Genomic DNA, 20,414 nt, shown 5'->3' with positions numbered 1-20,414 from the left:
TGCACTGTCAACCGTCACTACTGCTTCTGTGATAGTGGTTGCCTGCTACTCCTTTAATTATGGTGGAGTTGAAGGTTAGGCCTTCAACTGTAACTCTGTGGTCTGCAGGTTCAACTCCAACTAAACCCTTGCCATTTCTGTACGAGCATCACACAGCCTCATGGCCAGCTTGCGGATGCAGAGATCGACTGGTTCTTCCTCAGAAATGGACAACTTTGGGACCATTCGGCATGCCTCCTCGATGACCTGCATTATACGCCTGTTTTGGTTGGTCACCTCGGTCACAGTGGCGATGGCGGAGTCTCGCTGTAGTGCCATCTACTCATTATTATTCTGCTGTTCACTAATCACTTGGAGGGCGCGGTGCTCATGGGCCCTCAGCTCTACAATCACTCCATCCTACAAGAGGTGGAGCAATTCACCAGGTAGCGCTACCAGATTCAATCCTACTCCCTTGAGGGTGCTGACAGTGGGCCTATCACCTTCATTCTCTATGGTCAGTTCTTCATCAGGTAGCACTATCGCACTGGAGGCCTTCGCTCACAGCATCTCGGCAACTTCTGAACTACTGATAGGAAGGCTAGTAGACACCATGCCAGCCTCTATCGTATGGTTCTGCAGCTACCACAGATGTGTCTAGATAGCCCCCAATACTAGTTGTTGTTGTTGCTCAAACTATTGTAGGGCCTCCGCGGTGACATCCTGCAGCGTGTCATCGATGTCATGTAGATCACTCTTTATTAGTGTGATTGGGTCCAATGATGTCTTAGTAGCCTTTGATTTCTTCCTGGACCCTCGTTTCTCTTGCTCCCTTGGATGCTTGATGTAGGTGGACATCGCCTATGGGTCCACGTTGTGCTGTTCTATCTGCTGGTCCATCTCCTCCTCTGTCTCAGGTGAAGGCGACCTTGCACCTTTGTCAGAGCCCTGCTCTATTCCTCCTATTTTCTTTTCTACCCACTGAGTGGCATCATGCTCCACCCGAGCCTTGTTAGTGGCCTCCTTCTTTCTCTTTTCGATCAGCTGCATCATCTTTATCTTGGCCTCCTCCTTCTTACTCTGCACCTCGGACTTTCTCCCTCCCACCACTTAGTCTGCTGTGGTGCGCCACTCTGCTGGCCATCGATCAAGTACTACATCAATGGTGTCATCCCTTGCTAGGTAAGGCAAGTCATACCATTTCTACACAGGGTCCTTCAGCGCCCTGATGGCCACATGGTGAAAATATGCTTTAAACTTTGCGTAGCCCTGCAGGTTGGCAAATACTCTAGGTGACAACCGTGGTTTGTGATTGATGGCCATGCGGAAGTTCATCTCCATAAAGATCCAGAAGTTCTTGTTGTCCTTGATTCATTGCACATCCTTGGGCACTCAAAGTGAAGCGTACTTCTCTACTTTTGGTAGGTCTTGCGAGGGTCGAAGGGAATTGGCTCTCCTCTGGCATATCCCATGCTACCAGCACAATCAACAATAAGAGCCACACATAGTGGAACATCTTTCCGAGCTCCTATTCTTTGCGGTAGTTTTTTAGGAACTCTTTGCGAAGATAGTTCGACTAGTTGAACTGGACTCCTTCAACACACTAGGCTGTTAGCGCAATGACAGGTGTCAACACCTCATCGGTGTGACACTTCCTCCTCACCACCCCTGCTAAAATCTGTGTAGCCACCTTTACATCAGGGTCACAGATGTTGGATATGGCATATTCACGTGGCTTCTTTACCAACTTAAACTTTTATTTCATGGCCTTCATGAGGGCTTGCTCACCACCTTTTCTGCCAAATATCATGGCTGGATTTTCGCCTGTGTAAGGAAACCACGTGATCTTATGGATCAATCTGTCAGTGATGGGTATTGGCTCCTCCAGCCATAGAAACCCATCAAGAACCAAGCATGGTAGCTGCTTGATGACCAATACCATAACTGGGGTGCAGTTGTAGTGTGGCACCCAAAGCAGGTTGAGCAATCTTGCCTTGTCTGTTCCTTTGAGCCACCTCCATGGCTCCAATGCCGTCATTCCGGTGTTTGTATTGATGATGCGGCACATCAGTTGCTCGGTTGTTAGGTTTGGGAACTTCTCATGATTAGCCAAGTCACGATCCTCAATTTTTAACAGTGGAACCCATGCCAAACATGGTCCTTCGAAAACAATCTCATCCGATAGCAAATGGGTTTGCAAGGGGGTCTTGCTCTCATTGATATCCTTTGGTACCTTAGTCTTGCCCTTGCGTGGAGGGACGTATTCAGGAAATCGAGTGATAGGGTTAGTACCCTGGGCTTCAACCTCCTCCACATCTACTCCCACATCCTCATCATCCATTGGGATGTCTTAGATTTCTTCCTCTTTCGGCTCTAGATTGATGGCTTTGCCCTTCTCCTGTGCGGTAGGCATTGGTTGGTTCCTTCTTGGTGATGCACACACCGCTATTGCAGGATACTTTCTCTTTTCATCCTTCATGCTCTCCTTGGTTTGGGTCGGCTTTGGTCTCGGCATCCTCAGTGATTTGGGGACTTTGGTTAATACTTTGGCAACTGCGGGAGCAGCTTCTTCGACCTCCATCTCAATTTCCAACACTAACTCCTCTGTTTCAGTATCTATATCTTCTGTGGGCATCGACATGATGTTTTGCAAGAGCTCCTTTGTATCCTTTGACAATGTCTCAAATACAGAACTGGCTATCAGAAGTTCGTAGTGCTCGCGATTCATGTGTGCCTGAGAGCTCAATAACTAAATTCTCGAAATGCCAAGTGTTTTTCGCTAGACAACCACCTGTAATTTATAGGGCATTTTGAACTCAAATCGACCGTTCCCCCCAAATTTGGTTCATTAATGCTGGATTGGCAAAAGATTTTCAAGGATTTGATCCATAAATTCCGTCTTAAATGCCAGTTGCCCACTCTATTTGGTCGCATTTCTACCGTCAAATCATGAATAGTGACTTTAACGGTCACTTTTCGGCCGACCTGCGAGAATTTCTCCCTGGGTAGCGCAACTCCCTTCGCGCTCTCATGAACCCTATGACACTTCCTTGCTTCGCACAATCTTCCAATTGCACGGCTCCCATGGGCAGTGTAGTTTATAGTCCCACGCTTCCTTTGAGCTGCCTGGAGTGCTAAGACTGTGCTACCTTCATATAGTTACATGGCCAGACCACCGGTGTATGGCTTCAAGCGACTACCATTCACCTTTCTTAGGAAGGGATCTCCATTCAATTTAACCAACTGAACTGCTCCTCCGTTGGTAATCTCCTTAATGACATAGGGTCATAACCAATGCATCCTGAATTTCCCTGGAAATGTATCAAACTTGTTGTCATATAACAAAACCTGGTCATTTACCTTAAAGGTGTGCAACTTAATGTGCCGATCATGCCATGCTTTTTCATGCTGCTTTTGGACCTGTTGGGAAATCCAGCTAGAAATCTTTCTTCCTTAAGCTCAGCCAGCTACGTGAGCCTCTCCTCCAGGGCTTTGCAATCCGTCATACCCGTGAGTGCTGCTATACACAAACTAGGCACATTGTATTCCATGGGCATCAGTACTTCAACACCATATACAAGCCTAAAGGGTGTTTGTCTAGTCAACTTCTTGCATGTCGTCAGATAAGCCCATAGTACTGCAGGTATGTGTAGGTCCCAATCACTTCGTTGAGCATTGAAAACCTTAGTGAGCACATTCTCCAACACTTTATTGAATGCTTCCACCGTCTCGTTAGCCTGTGGGTGATAAGGCATGCTCTTCTAGTGATATACCTGAAATTCCTTCGTTAGCACACTGATCGTCTCATTCAGAAAGTGCATACCACGATCACTCATCAAAATCTTTGGACACCCGAATTGCATCAGTACATATTCAAAGAGGAACTTTGCAGTAGTCATGCCTATGCAATCCCTCACTGGTTGTGCCTCCACCCATCGATTCAAATACTCGGTCGCAGTGATAATGTACCTTGCTCCCGTCTTTCCTTAGGGCTGGATGGGTCCCACAAAATCTATCGCCCATTTCTCAAATGGTTTTAATGTCATCTATGGATTCAAAGGTAGCTCATCCCTCCGTGATGGCCTACCAGTCCTTTGACACACATCACACACTTTGCAATATGCTTTCGAATCTTGATGGAGGGTTGGCCACCACAACCTTGTGCGTAGAATCTTCTGTGAGAATCTGCAGGTGGTTGTTATTGTTCTAGGAGTATGATTTTGAAGTTATTGTGAAGCCTAGACGACTGAGCACAGGACCAGACCATCTATCACACATCAAAATAGGGGAAGAACCCACTAATTTGGAAGATGGATTGCCTGACACACAACTATTTTCATTTCGCATCACGGATGGTCATCTTGAAGATATCATACACTTCCCAATGACAAGAACTGCCACAGAAGGATACACCGTCTAGCAAAAGGAGTTAGTGATGCATGTGGTGGAATTTTCTGTCATTTTCAGGCATCTATATAAAATAGGGTTCGATGAGATATTGTGATGGTATGTGCTAGAGTTCGAAAGGAGCAGTATCCTCGTGGATGCTCATAGGGACATGTTTTCTTCAAAATATGTTTCTGAAAAAATGGAGAAGAATTTTACAAAAGTGAAAAAGGTTTTTTTCCATTATAGTCCAAAGAACAAAAACCTTCTTCATTTCTTGCACAAGTGTTATTATTTAAAAGAAATTCCCAAACTACACTTGCTACGAGAGAGTTGTTGCACTTTTGGAAATCTTAACTTCAAGACAGTTTTTCAGGGGTTTGGAGTAGGTGTTGGAAGTGCTTAACGACTCTATTGTGTAGTAGACATCCCAATATTTCCAATGGTGCTTTCATATCATGATTTGGATTACTGGAAGGCATCCAAAAGTGCTTTGCAAGTTGGTGCTGCACTTTTGTCAGAGACACCCTAGGTTTTTGGAGTGACCTTGGGAAAATCAAATTTTCTCCCTGATGGAGTGTACAAATTACATGCTTGAGGAGTCCATATTATAGTAGACTTCAAGAGATTTCCAACTACCAATTTATCGATTTGGAGCCGTTTAAGGCCTCCAAAAGTGGTTTGAAAGAATGCACTATGCACAGAGACAAGGCATTACACTTGGAGGCCTGCTGCTGTGCACAGATACACTACACTGTGCTCAACCTAACTGTGCTGCGCATGGGCCATAGTATCCATAAAATGCCCAAATCTCTCCCAAATTCAATTTTTTGGCTTGTTAACCTAATTTCAATGCTCCCTAAGCCAAGAAACAAGTAAGTACACCATTATTCTTCATTCTTTGCTTTGTAAAATCTATTCAAGCTAAATATTTCTTAAATTAGAGTTTCTAGTGAAATTCTCATGAAAGATGTTAGGGTGGATGATGGCCATTTGATTTTATTCATTTTAAACATGTAAAATCTTATCCTACACTTTTATACATGTTTTATATGCTATATAAACCACTGAATCAAACTCAGAACATAAATTTACCTCACTAAAAGTGAAACCCTAGTTCATTCCTATGGGTTTTGTGCACTTTCACAAGCACATTGTTCCTTCATTTCTCTTCCATTAATTTTCATCAGTTGTTCACTCTCCATATCCACCTTCTATAATTTCCCTTGCCATTTTTTCCACTCCACCTACCCATCATTTCATTTTTCACTCATCCCTCACTATTTTTTCCCCTTTCCTATCATCTAGGGTTTCAAAAATGAAATGAGATTACTTCACCAAGCCATCACCAAGACACATCAGCATAGCCTATGGAAGTAGGGTTATCAAAAAAATCAGAGGAGGTTCCCAAGGTACGTACACCTAAGGTGACTAGGATGTACAAGAGAGGAAAGAGGCTTGTGTTTGCTTCTCATGGTGAGAAAGGGACCAAGCCTTCTACATCAACAAAAAAGGGATCAGCAGTGTGGGATAATGACATCGTTGAGCATGAATTTGAGTTTGTTGAATTAGAGGCAGAGAATGAAACTTCAAGCATGAAGCAAATGATTAGAGATAGAGACTATCATATCAAGTAACTCATAGTTAACATGGCAACAACAAGGCACATCATTTCATTCCTTGAACACGAGAATAGTCAGCTCAAAGCAATGCAATTGATCATGGTAAAAAGAAAACCAAGTTATTGCAACAGTTTGGCAAGGGAAAATAAATCATAGAGTCAAGTGAGGCTGAAGGAGAAAAAGGGAAAGGTAAGAGGAAAAGGCCAAGAACAAAGGGCCTAAAGAAGGCATTACAAGAAGAGGAAGAACACATCTTGTTGAATGAAGACATAGACCTAGAGGACATAATTTCTCTTGAGGTCAATAAAGACAGGGAGTATTGGCTCAAACGGGTGAATGAACACTTGGATAAGCTCCTTGAGAAGAAGGGAAATAGGGATAATCAGTTGCTTAGACATATGGCGCACTAGTAGCAGGCTCAAAATATGATCGCTAATGTCAAGCTCAAACAGCTTGAAAACAAGCTCAAAGAAGCCAAAAAGGACCAAAAGGATGAGGGAAACTTGGAGATGCTTGTTGAAGCATCTATAAAGGTTTAACATACATAAATTTGTATCTCCTAGCCAATTTTGAGCAAATTCTGAGCACTTTTGGTTTTTTGTGACTTTTGGAGTTAATTCTAAAAATCAGCAGCTCCAAAAGCACAACGCCTTGGTGCTGTGCTTTTTCCTCAGACATCTATTTCAGGAAAAAATAATATTTTTCGAAATCTCTTTCCATCCTCTAAAAACCCATTTTCTCATATTTTATAGAGGTGGCTCAGTTTGGGAGAAAAGTGCAAAAAAGTGGCAAAACACTAGCATTATGGACCCTTTTTTGACAGGCGTTGTGCACCTAGAGTGACCTTGGGAGAATGGATTTTGGAAGGCATTCCCATGGGTCAAATTCACAAATTCAAACTGCTCTTGAAACTAGACCTAAAGGGCTGGCTGACTCGCGAATATTGGAGATTACTAGGATGATGCGACGGTGGATAAATTCATTTTATTGCTCCACGAATACCAGGATTTGTTCCCTACCAAGTTTATGGATTTAAAAGGGATAATCAGGGGCTTGGGTGTTATGAAGATCACGTTGAAGCCCATCGCAAAGCCAGTTAAGCAATGACCTTACCGTCTCAATCTAAAGTATAAGTAGAAGGTCCACTTAGAGTTATACAAGATGCTCATGACAGGAATCATTGAGCTTGTGGAAGAATCTGATTGGGTGAGCCCAATGGTGGTACATGAGAAGAAGTAGAAGGATGAAATAAGGATATGTGTAGATCTTAGGAAGTTGAATGACGCTTTTGTACATGATCCTTTTCCGACTCCGTTCACTGATGAAGTGTTGGACAATGTAGGTGGAGAGGAAGCATATTTCTTCACTAATGGGTTCCCTGGGTACCATCAATCAAAATTGCGTCAGAGGATAGGAGCAAGACAACCTTCGTGACTGAGTGGGGGTGTTTTCAGTACATTGTAATGCCTTTCAGATTAAAGAATGTGCCTACTATTTTCTCACACGTAGTTGTTGCGACATTCAAGGAATTTATTAATAAGTTCCTAGAAGTGTATTTTGATGACTGGACTGTGTTTGGGCTGGTAAAACGCCATGTCACCAATTTACACCTGATGCTAGATACTTGTTGAAGATACCATATCACGCTCAATTTTAAGAAGTGCTTGTTTTGTGTTCCTTTTGGGACCCTTCTGGGTCATTTGGTTTGTAGACAGGGAATGATGGTAGATCCCATGAAGATTGCAGTGATACTTAACCTAGAAGCACTGAGGAGTGTGAAATAGTTGCGCGCTACTCTAGGGCATTGTTGGGTCCCTATAATACTAGTGATTACCCCATTACTATTGTATCTGTACCCCTTATTAATATTTTTGTGCCCCTATTATCCCCATATTGTTATTACTGTGCCCCATAGAATCCCTCTATTGTTATTTTTGTGGCTTTATATTATTATTGTTAGGTCAGCTGGGTTATATTGTGACTCCTTAGACTCCTATATATAGAAAGGAGGTTTTGTCATTTGAATCATCAAAGGATTGTTCATTTATGTAATGTAAAGGAGGCTTCCCCCTCAGAGAGGCTGAATTCTAAGGCATTGATGTATCATTTCTATCTTTTCTTGAGCTGGTTTCATAACATTTGGTATCAGAGCTTTGGATTCTAGGGTTTCGCCGCTCCAAACAGGTCATTGTGGCATTTTCACTATAATTTTTTTTCTACGATGTTTCAGAAGTGAAAAACAAAACCCATTTGAGACGAAATCGCACGAAACCTTGGGTCCAAATTTCAGAGCTTTTCGCGCTATATTTGCGGAGATATGATCTAAGGAAGTTGGTCTTTTTGCAGACTCCTGAATCACATTCCAAACAGGTGACCTAGGGAACATCATCATAACTTTCTCTCTGAGCATCGGATTGAAATTTTGTAAGAAGGTACAGAAAGAGGATGGACTTTAGTTTCTTTTATATATTTTTCTGAGCCAAAGGTCGAAACAGGGACACGTGGCACGTCGTACAAGATCGATCTACTGAATTAGTCTATAATCAGGTCACAGTGGGCGGTTTGGCATAACTCTTCATTGGAGAATCCAATTGGGGTCAGACTAGTGGCATTGGAAAGAGGACATAGAGGGCTACCGCAAGTCGTAATTTCAAAACTGGATGATCCGAAATTAAAAAGATACATTAGAGGCAATATCGAGCTCCTACAAAGTGAAATAAGGTGTGTAGATTTTTTAAATTTTTGCTTAAGCTTGGTTAGAAAAATTACTTTGAAGGAATTCAAATGGCATAGTAGAGCATTAGTATCAGTAACTGATGCCTCGAGGAAAGAAAATGCAAACACCTAGTAAGCAATCTGAAAGCTCTAGCATGACTCATGAAGAAGAGGAAGAGATGCTACATGATATATCAAAATTACAAGACCAAGTGCAACAAATTTCACTCTCACAACAGCTAACAAAAGCTAAGATAAATGGCGTGGAATCTAAGATGAAGGGCGTGGAAGCCAAGATTGATGATTTGAAGATAGATTTGAAGGCAGATTTGACAAATTTTCTACAAGAAATACTTACTAATGGTGAAAGGGGAGTAAAGGAAACTCATTATGCAAACAAAGGAAATGTTAATCATGATGTCATAGACTTTAATGTTGGATCGAAGGCGCACCATATTCCAAAAATCGATATGAGAAATTTTGATGGCAGGGACCCTGCAACATGGATATTACAGATGGAGCAATTTTTCGATCTCAATAATGTGCAAAACACACAAAAGGTACGTATTGCAACTCTATATTTGGAACCAAATCAGTTTGTATGGTATCAATGGCTTTGCTCTCGTAAACAATTTATCACTTGGGCAATTTTTACGGAAGAATTGATAGCACATTATGAGGATACAAAAAGCAACACCTTTTTTAGCCAATTGATAATTCAAACAAAAGGGTTCAATAATGGAGCACATTGAGGAGTTCCAAAAATTGAACATAAGGGTAAAAAATATTCCAGAGGAGCATAGGATTGATGTGTTCATAGGGTCTTTAAAGGATAATATCCAACATGATGTTCATCTTTGGGAACCTGATTCACTAGAGAAGGCATTTAGGTTAGCAAGAAAAATGGAAAGCAAAATTATGGCAACCAGGAAGCATACCACTCACAACTATAAAGATGGAAGTGTTGTTGCCGCTAGTCTTCCACAACCTATAAGGTTGACACCACAACAATTGGAAGAAAAAAGAGCAAAAGGGCTTTGTTACAGTTGTGATAGCAAATACACTAAAGGTCATAAGTTTGTTGAGAAGAAATTATTCTACATAGATTGTGAAGAGGAAGAAGAAAAGGAGCAAGAAAGGTCAAAAGAAGAGGATATACTCCAAGAACAAAGCCTAGATGAAGAACAAATGAATCCGACCATATCTTGTAATGCATTGGTGGGAATTACCACTCCTCAAACCGTCAAGATAGAAGGACAAATCAAGAAGAAAAAGGTAATAGTGTTGATTGATTCGGGAAGTACCCACAATTTTATTCATTGTAAGGTAGCAAAAGAATTGAATTGCTTCTTATATCTAGCACCAGAGTGTCAAGTGATGGTTGCAAATGGAGGAAGAATAAATTTCTCTGGAAAGTGCCATAATATCAAGCTATCCATGCTAGAATATGTATTGACTAGCTCAATGCTTTCCATTCCAATGGGAGGTGCTGATGTTGTATTAGGAGTCCAATGGCTACAATTCTTGGGTACAATAGCTTTTAATTTTCATGAAATCTTCTGTGGAAGGAAAGGAAGTTGAATTAAGGGGTATTGCGGGGAAACTGGGAAAGATAATCAGCTCTAACGGTATGACAAATCTTCTAAAAAAGGAACAAAAAGGTGTAATTGCACAATTATGTTCGCTAGATGTTTCCACATTGGAATCATCTATTTCTCCAGATCTCCAAAAAGTCTTGGACAATCATTCCAAGGTATTTGAGACTCCCAAAGGTCTCCCACCTATTCGTGATCATGATCATGCTATTCATCTGATTCTAGGAAGTGTTCCTCCAAACATCAGGCCGTACAGATATCCCTATGCCCAAAAGAGTGAAATTGAACGTATGGTTGCATAAATGCTGTTACACTAAAAAATGTCACCATGACTATTTGCAGTTAGTATGGCTCCATCCACTGTCATACTATCCTCCTTGGCAAGTCTCATGCCTCTGCTCTCCATGTCAAAATTCAAGAAAGAGAGAAAGTCATTAAAAGTCAATTATCTCTGGTACGCAGTTTCTCTTAGCCTTACCTGCGTGTACGCAACCCAAGTTCACAATACCCGCGTACTTGTACGATTTGTATGTAAAGGGGTGGGTGCGTACTCCTGTAAAGGTCAAAAGGCGCAAGTTTCACTCCAAAAAAGTTACCTGTGGTCATTTCTAGAGTCTTCTAGAAGCTTGTTTGACGTGTATGAAGCGCCTCCAGATGGTTCATGTATCCCTACCTAAGAGGAACTTATCCCATCAAGAGGGGAGCTATCCCATCCAAAGAGGGGCTTATCCCATTGATGGTGGACCTGAATAACTTCCTCTAGAGCACTATAAATACAGGCATTGGGCCAAAGGGAGGGGAGGTTGGAAAGCTGAACATTCCTAAGGGTAGATGCTGCTGGAATTAGGACTTCCTTGTAGAAGCTTGTGAGGAGAGATTACCATCTTTACTTGTTTCCATTGGGAGGTGGGTGAGCTGATCAGAGTAAGGGAGAACTCTTGTGGACCCTGGGAGGAGCTTGCACAACACCAAGGCTCAGGTTGTAATGGTTCCTTTTGTTACCTTTTAATACAAATTAGTCCATTCTTCTCAAAAATTTGTTATTAATGAGTTGTTTCATATACTCCTTGGTATATATGTTAAATATATTTTATTTTATGTGATATTCAGGTGCTATTTAATCGTTTGATTGTTAGTGAATGCAGGTTTCGAAGGGAAGGAGGAGCTCATCCAGATCAACGAAGCTGGACTACTACAACAGCGTTGGATTACAGGTAGGATCTAAACACTTGATTTCTCATATTATAAAAGCATATTTAGGGAAGGATTGCTCTTATTTGTCTTGTTTGTCATTAGAAAGTCTTAGGCTTCTAGGAAGGTCGGTTGTGTCCGCACTAACGACTCTTTCCGCGTGACAAATGCTAGAGGCTGGTATAATTCAACTGAGTCAAAGTCTTTCTCTGCTCCAGTAGTACTGGTGCACAAGAAGGATGGATCATGGCGCATGTGTCCGGATTATAGGGAGCTCAACAAGCTCACTATTAAAGATAAGTTTCCCATTCCTATCAATGATGAATTACTGGATGAATTGCATGGATCAATTTACTTCACCAAGTTGGATCTTCGTTCAGGGTATCATCAAATCAGAATGAAGACTGAAGACATTCCAAAAACAGCATTTAGAACTCATGAGGGTCATTATGAATTTTTGGTCATGCCTTTTGGCCTTACCAATGCACCTTCAACATTTCAAGGTTTGATGAATTCAATTTTCAAACCATTCCTTAGAAAATTTTTGTTAGTATTTTTTGATGATATACTAATCTACAACAAGTCTTGGAAGGATCATGTTGAATATGTTGACAGGGTGCTACAACTATTGGAGGAGAAACAATTATATGCAAAAAGATCCAAATGTTTCTTTGGAGTACAAGAGGTGGAATATTCGGGTCATATTGTATCTCATGAAGGAGTTAAGGTAGACCCTAGCAAAATTAAAGCCATTAAGGAATGGAAAATCCCCACATCCATAAAGCATCTGCGAGGATTTCTTGGGTTGACAAGGTATTATCACAAGTTTGTTAAGAATTATGGGAGAATAGCAGCACCTCTAACAACACTATTAAAGAAAGATGCATTTTCATGGACTCCAAAAGCAACAAAGGCCTTCAAACATATTAAAGAGGCAATGTGCCAAGCACCTGTCTTAGCTACATCAGACTTCACAAAAACCTTTATTGTGGAATGTGATGCTTCAGGAAATGGAATTGGTGTTGTTTTAATGCAAGATGAAAGACCCATTGCTTTTGAAAGTCGTCCAATCAAGGGAAAGTTTTTACACAAAGCTATTTATGAGAAGGAAATGTTGGCAATACTCCATGCACTTAAGAAATGGTGACCCTACCTAATGGGAAGACACTTCAAGGTAAAACCAGATCATGATAGCCTTAAATACTTTTTAGAACAAAGATTATCCTCTGAAGAGCAACAAAAGTGGGTCACAAAGATGTTGGGTTATGACTTTGAAATCATCTACAAAAAAGGGAAGCAAAATGTGGTGGCAGATGCACTCTTAAGAAAGGATGAGGATGTGGAAGAATTGTTGTGTGCCAATTCTATTATCCAACCAAATTGGATAAACGAAGCAAGGGAGGAATGGAAGAATGACGAAGAAGTGTGGGCACTTATTCGAAAGTTACAACAAGATTCCAGTACATCGGATACATTTAGCTGGAAAAATGATTCGTTATGGTACAAAGATCGCTTATGCCTCTGTAAGAATCCCCAGCTAAAACAAAAGATTCTTATGGAATGGCACACTTCTCCCTTAGGAGGGCACTCGAGATTTTTAAAAACTTACCACAGGGTTAAGAAAGAATTTTTTTGGGATGGCCTTAAATCAAATATTCAAAAGTTTGTGGCAGAATGTTTGGTTTGCCAACAAAATAAAGTTGAAACAATTAAGACACCAGGTCTATTACAACCTTTTTCCATTCCAAGAAAATGTTGGGAGGATGTTTCAATGGATTTTATCACAGGTTTACCGAAGTCTGAGGGAAAGAGTGTCATCATGGTGGTAATTGACAGACTTACCAAGTATGCACACTTTTGTGCATTATCACATCCATTTAAAGCCAGTACAGTTTCTATTGCATTTATGGAAACAATTCAAAAGCTACATGGAAACCCAAATATTATTGTAAGTGACAGAGATCCCATTTTCACTGGAAATTTTTGGATAGAATTATTTTCTTGTCTTGGTACTCATTTAGCTCATAGCTCATCTTATCATCCTCAATCTGATGGGCAAACTGAGATAGTAAACAAATGTTTGGAAGGATATCTTCGTTGCTTTGCATCTGATAAACAAACACAATGGGTCAAATAGTTTCCTCTAGCTAAATGGTGGTATAACACTTCCTTCCATACAGCAACAAAAATGACCCCATTTATGGCACTTTATGGGTATCAGCCACCATCCATCACATCATATTTAAGAGAAAATTCTAAGGTTCAAGCAGTGGAACATCACATCGAACATCAACAACAAGTCCTCCAACTCTTAAAGGATAACCTCGTGTTGGCACAGAATAGAATGAAACAATAGGCAGATCAACATCGCAGGGAAATAAGTTTTGATGTAGGTGATTGGGTATTCCTATGGCTACAACCATATAAGCAAATGTCCCTCAAGCAAGCTAAGAAGGATAATAAATTATCACCAAAGTATTATGGTCCATACAAGGTGTTTCAAAATATTGGTACTATGGCATACAAATTCGAGCTTCCTGCAGGTTCTCGATTGCACCCAGTTTTCCATGTTTCATGTTTAAAGAAGGTTATAGGTGATAAGCTCCTAGTTCAAACAATATTGCCAGAACTTGACGAGGAAGGAAAAATTATATTGGAACTAGAAGTAGTCACAGAAACAAGAACTCAACAGCTATGAAATCGATCAATTTCAGAGTATCTTATCAAGTGGAAGAACTTATCTGCTGAAAATTCCACCTGGGAGGATGAGAATTTTATACTGAAGCATCTAGAACTACTCAAGCGTTGAGGACAACACTTTTTTGAAGGAGAGGGGCATGTTGGGTCCCTATAATACTAGTGATTGCCCCATTATTATTGTAGTTGTACCCCTTATTAATATTGTTGTGCCCCTATTGTCCCCATATTGTTATTACTGTGCCCCATAGAATCCCTCTATTGTTATTTTTGTGGCTTTATATTATTATTGTTAGGTCGGCTGGGTTATATTGTGACTCCTTAGACTCTTATATATAGAAAGGAGGTTTTGTCATTTGAATCATCGAAGAATTGTTCATTTATGTAATGTAAAGGAGGTTACCCCTCGAAGAGGCTAAATTATAAGGCGTTGATCTATCTTTTCTATCTTTTCTTGAGCTGGTTTCATAACAGGCATATTGGATATTACAGAAATTTTATCAAGGGCTATGCCCATATCACTGCACCTATGGAAAAGTTGTTGAAAAAGGATCTCACATTCTACTGGAACGAGGACAGTAAGAAAATATTGGATGTATTGAAGGAAAAGATAGTCACCGCGTTGATTTTAGTCTTCCCGGATTGGAATAAGGAGTTTCATGTACATGTCGACGTGTCATACATAGTGTTGGGAGTAGTACTAGCACAGGCTGGTAGAGTATACTTGGACCATCCTATAGCATTCGCAAGCAGAAGGTTATCCAAGGTGGAGATGAACTATTCCACCACCGAGCATGAAGGGTTAGCCATGTTATACGTACTCCAGAAGTTTATACACTACTTGTTGGGTGGCCATTTTAAGATGTATACAGATCATTCCGCACTGAAATACCTGGTCAATAACCCTGTGTTTGGGGGCAGAATTTGCAGGTGGTTGTTATTGTTCCAGGAGTATGATTTTGAAGTTATTGTGAAGCCTGGACGACTGAACGTGGGACCAGACCATTTGTCGTGCATCAAAATATGAGAAGATCCCACTAATTCGGAAGATGGATTGCCTGAAGTGCAGCTATTTTCATTTAGTGTCACGGATGGTCATCTTGAAGATATCATACACCTCCTAACGACAGGAACTGCCATGGAAGGATACACCGTCTAGCAAAAGAAGGAGTTAGTGATGCGTGTGGTGGAATTTTTTGTCATTGTTGGGCATCTTTATAAAATGGGGTTCGATAAGATATTGTGATGGTATGTATTGGAGTTCGAAAGGAGCAGTATCCTTGCAGACACTCATAGGGACATGTTTGCTTCAAAATATGTTTCTGACCAAATGGAGAAGAATTTTACAAAAGTGAAAGAGGGTTTTGTCCATTATAGTCCCAAAAACAAAAACCTCCTTCATTTCATGCACAAGTGTTATTATTTAAAATAAATGCCCCAACTACACTTGCTACGGGATAGTTGTTGCACTTCTGGAAAGCTTAACTTCAACACAGTTTTTCAAGGGTTTGAAGTAGGTGTTGGCAGTGCTTAAGGACTCTATTGTGTAGTAGACATCCTGATATTTCCAATGGTGCATTCAGATCATGATTTGGGTTACTGGAAGGCATCCAAAAGTGCTCTGCAAGTTGGTGCTACATTTTTTTCAGAGACACCCTGGGTTTTTGGAGTGACCTTGGGAAAATCAAATTTTCTCCTTGATGGAGTGTCCAAATTACATGCTTGAGGAGTCCATATTATAGTAGACCTCAAGAAATTTCCAACGAACTACCAATTTATCGATTTGGAGTAGTTTAAGGCCTCCAAAAGTGGTTTGAAAGAACTCATTGTGCACAAAGACAAGGCATTACACTTGGAGGCCTGTTGCTACACACAGATACACTGCACTGCGCTCAACCTAACTGTGCTGTGCATGGGCCAGAGTATCCAGAAAATGCCCAAATCTCTCCCAAATTCAATTTTTTGGCTTGTTAACTTGATTTCATTGCTCGCTAAGCCAAGAAACAAGTAAGTACACCATTATTCTTCCTTCTTTGCTTTGTAAAATCTATTCAAGCTAAAGATTTCATAAATTAGAGTTTCTAGTGAAATTCCATGAAAGATGTTAGGGTGGATGATGACCATTTGATTTTCTTCATTTTAAACATGTAAAATCTTATCCTACACTTTTATACATGTTTTAAATGCTATATAAACCACTGAATCAACCTCAAAACATAAATTTACCTCACTAAAAGTGAAACCCTAGTTCATTCCTATGGGTTTTGGGCACTTTCACAAGCACATTGTTCCTTCATTTCTCTTCCATTAATTTTCATCAGTTGTTCACTCTCCATATCCACCTCTTAGAATTCCCCTTGCCATTTTTTCCACTCCACCTACCTATCATTTCATTTTTCACTCATCCCTCACTATTATTTCCCCTTTCCTATCATCTAGGGTTTCAAAAACGAAATGAGATTACTTCACCAAGCCATGACCAAGACACATTAGCACAACCTATGGAAGTAGGGTTATCAAAAAAATCAGAGGAGGTTCCCAAGGCACCTACACCTAAGGTGACTAGGATGTACAAGAGAGGAAAGAGGCTTGTGTTTGCTTCTCATGGTGAGAAAGGGACCAAGCCTTCTACATCAACGAAAAGGGATTAGCAGCGCGAGATAAGGACATGGTTGAGCATGAATTTGAGTTGGTTGAATTAGAGGGAGAGAATGAAACTTCAAGCATGAAGCAGATGATCAGAGATAGAGACTATCATATCAAGTAACTCGTAGTTAACATGGCAACAACAAGGCACATCGTTTCTTTTATTGAACAAGAGAATAGTCAGCTCAAAGCAAAGCAATTGATCATGGAAAAATAACAAACCAAGTTATTGCAGTAGGTTGGCAAGGGAAAAGAAATCATAGAGTCAAGTGAGGCTGAAGGAGAAAAAGGGAAAGGTAAGAGGAAAAGGCCAAGAACAAAGGGCCGAAAGAAGGCATTACAAGAAGAGGAAGAACACATCCTGTTGAATGAAGACATAGACCTAGAGGAAAGATTTGCTCTTGAGGTCAATCAAGACAAGGAGTATTGGCTCAAACAGGTGAATGAAAACTTGGATAAGCTCCTTAAGAAGAAGGCAAATAGGGATAATTAGTTGCTTAGACATATGGCGCACCACTAGCAGGCTCAAAACATGATCCCCAATGTCAAGGTCACGCAGCTTGAAAACAAGCTCAAAGAAGCCAAAAAGGACCAAAAGGATGAGGGAAACTTGGAGATGCTTCTTGAAGCATCTATGAAGGTTTAACATACATAATTTTATATATCCTAGCCAATTTTGAGCAAATTCTGAGCACTTTTGTTTTTTTGTGACTTTTGGAATTAAATTCTGAAAATCAGCAGCTCCAAAAGCACAATGCCTTGGTGCTGCGCTTTTTCCTCAAACATCTATTTCAGGAAAATTTTATATTTTTGGAAATCTCTTTCCATCCTCTAAAAACCCATTTTCTCATATTTTATATAGGTGGCTTAGTTTGGGAGAAAAGTGCAAAAAAGTGGCAAAACAATAGCATTATGGACCCTTTTTTGATAGGCATTGCGCACATAGAGTGACCTTTGGAGAATGGATCTTGGAAGGCATTCCCATGGGTAAAATTCACAAATTCAAACTGTTCTAGAAACTAGACTTGAAGGGCTAGTTGACCGTTCTCTCAGACTTGCATTTGGACCTCTGGAAGGTACCTGAAAATTAGCTCAAAGTCGGCATTGTGCTTCTGCACTTTTCTGTGTTTTAATTTGTAAATTTCACTGTGTAAAATTTCTAGTTTCCAGTTTGACTTATTCAAAGTCAAACCTATTTATGTAATAACACTAGTTTCAAGGCTAGGTGATGTAGGCATGAATAAATGTACATCATAGTTTGTTTTTGATGTTTATTAGGCCTCATAAAGGAAGAAAACTCCTAAACAAACTCTCCAAGAAGTGTTTGAGTTTCACCTTCTCACTCTCACGTGCTGGTTGAGAAAATCTTGCAGTCAGTTCCTCCCCCAAGGAATTCAACTCCTGAAGGTGGGAAAGTAGTCTAAGAGAGTCTATATGTATCATTTCTATTTCAGAGAGAGAGGTTGGACTTTTTGTGGAGGAGGCTTGCATGTAATCATCTTTTCAGCTAATACAGAGATAGTTGCAGCTATTTTTAAGTCTAGCCCAGTGAGTTCATGGTGTTTTTTCTTCATTTTATTTGTTTTATAATGGTTAAAACATATTTATCTACATGATATCTCTTCTTTCTATGGATTCTTTGGAGTGAAATACAAATAATTCTTGTTTGCAAGCTATGTTTATCTGGTTTTCATAGTTATGTTTATGTCTTCCTAAGCTATTGAAATCATGTTTACTTATGCTCATTAGTTTCTTCTACACTCTCTCTTCTATAGTACATTGACAATATTACAAATACACCATGGTCTTCTAGTATCTATCTCCTTTCCATATTTGCTTCTACACTCCTACAACCTAGACCTATCTGTGGCTCCAAACCCTAGTCCAGAAAACCCTAAATGTTAAATTTCACCAACACACAAACAATTATACATATCTAGCCTAAAACTTATTTTCTTTAAATTCATTTCACTGATAAAATACTTTGAGAGATCCCTCTCTTGCTCAGTAGGGCTGTCTACTGAGCTGAAGTGGTTTGAGGTTACCCTTCTCGATCCCATTTTCAACCTAGGAAATTGTAAGGGACTAACATTTTTGGTGTCATTCCTGGGGAAACAAGTGATATATCTTCCTTGGGAAAGAACGACAAAGATAAAATTTGATTGTTGATGGTGAACAATGATTAGACACAAGAAAGGTCGTGCACCTTTCACATGGCGACTCCAGTGTCGAAGAATCCAAAGAATTAGAATTCTCATCGTGACTCCACCATTCAAAAACCAGTAGTTTGAAGAACTTCTTGGTGTCTTAACTATTTTCAAGATGGATTCACCTGCTCAAAGGTATGCTCCTATGAATTGAGATCATATTCCTGGTTTTACGAATCGAATTCCTTGCATAGATTGGCAAACTAATTTGCCAAATTCGTAGATGGAAATGAGGATGAGGCTATTATGCATCTAATCAAATTTTTTGGCATATACATAAGCTCGGGATTAAGTTTCATGAGGATTGTTTGATGAAAATTTTTATGGCTACCCTAGAAGGAAAAGCAAGATCATGGTATGAAGGATTGAAGCCATGTAGCTTATTCTCTCTTAAAGAATTCTACACAACATTCTTTGAGTTTTATGGAAAATCTCATCATTCATTCTTGTTGTTTGAAGATTGTTGTGAATCATGTGAAAACTTCATTCAATACCTTGAAGAAACTTTTGGTGATGAAGAATGTCTAGATTATGAGATCATAGAGGCCCTTTATGAATATTATTCCCAACAGAAAATAACAGAGATTAGTTGCTTTGATACAAAGGATCATTCACAACACACATCAACTCCTTTGCTTGAAGATGAAACAGATTTACATCCTAACAATCGAGAAGAAATTGGTCCAAGTCAGAATTCTAAAATTGCATGTATAGAAAACTTAAACAATGAACCATCTAATGACAATGATCATCTACTTTTGCAAGGAAATAGTGAACAAGAAGTTGTTTCCCTTGATTCTTGTGGCAGTCAAATTGATATTCTTCCTGTTGAAGCACATGAGGAATCAAATATACTTGAAGTGGTTGCCGCATTTAAAGTTTTCCATGAGCATCCGAAACCCTGTCTTTTGGATGAGAGGTATGAAGATAGTCATTCACTTGTTCTTTCAGATTGTTATTTCTCTGAGGTTTTATTTCAATATCAGGTTTGTGAAGACCAAGATGAGGTTTCCGATGAAATGTATATACAAGGATCTCTAGACATTCACCACTCATATGTCTCTCCAGCTCATCCATTTTCCGAAGCACTATTTCAAGGGACGATTCATGTAAATAATAATTTTAAATTGGTGTGTGTGAAGGTTTCGGACAATGTAATTATGGCAGAGAATAATCATCAAACATTACAAGCAGATTATGAAGTGGAGAGTAGTGTTAAAGAAGAGGTTGTTTTAGAGCCACTTGCACATGATGATCTTCCTCCAGATTCAGAAAATGAAGAGTGTGTTTGTATTTATTCTGACTTTCAATATATGCTAATGTTCCAGATTATTATAGAACCTATTGCCAATTTTATACAGCCATCTGGGAAGATG

This window comes from Pinus tabuliformis, chromosome 4_2 (assembly GCF_031772625.1).
Source record: "Pinus tabuliformis cultivar Carrire ecotype Pingquan chromosome 4_2, CPIR1, whole genome shotgun sequence".
NCBI lineage: Eukaryota > Viridiplantae > Streptophyta > Pinopsida > Pinales > Pinaceae > Pinus > Pinus tabuliformis.
The sequence above is the reverse complement of the archived record's forward strand: the minus strand, read 5'-3'. Positions refer to the sequence as shown.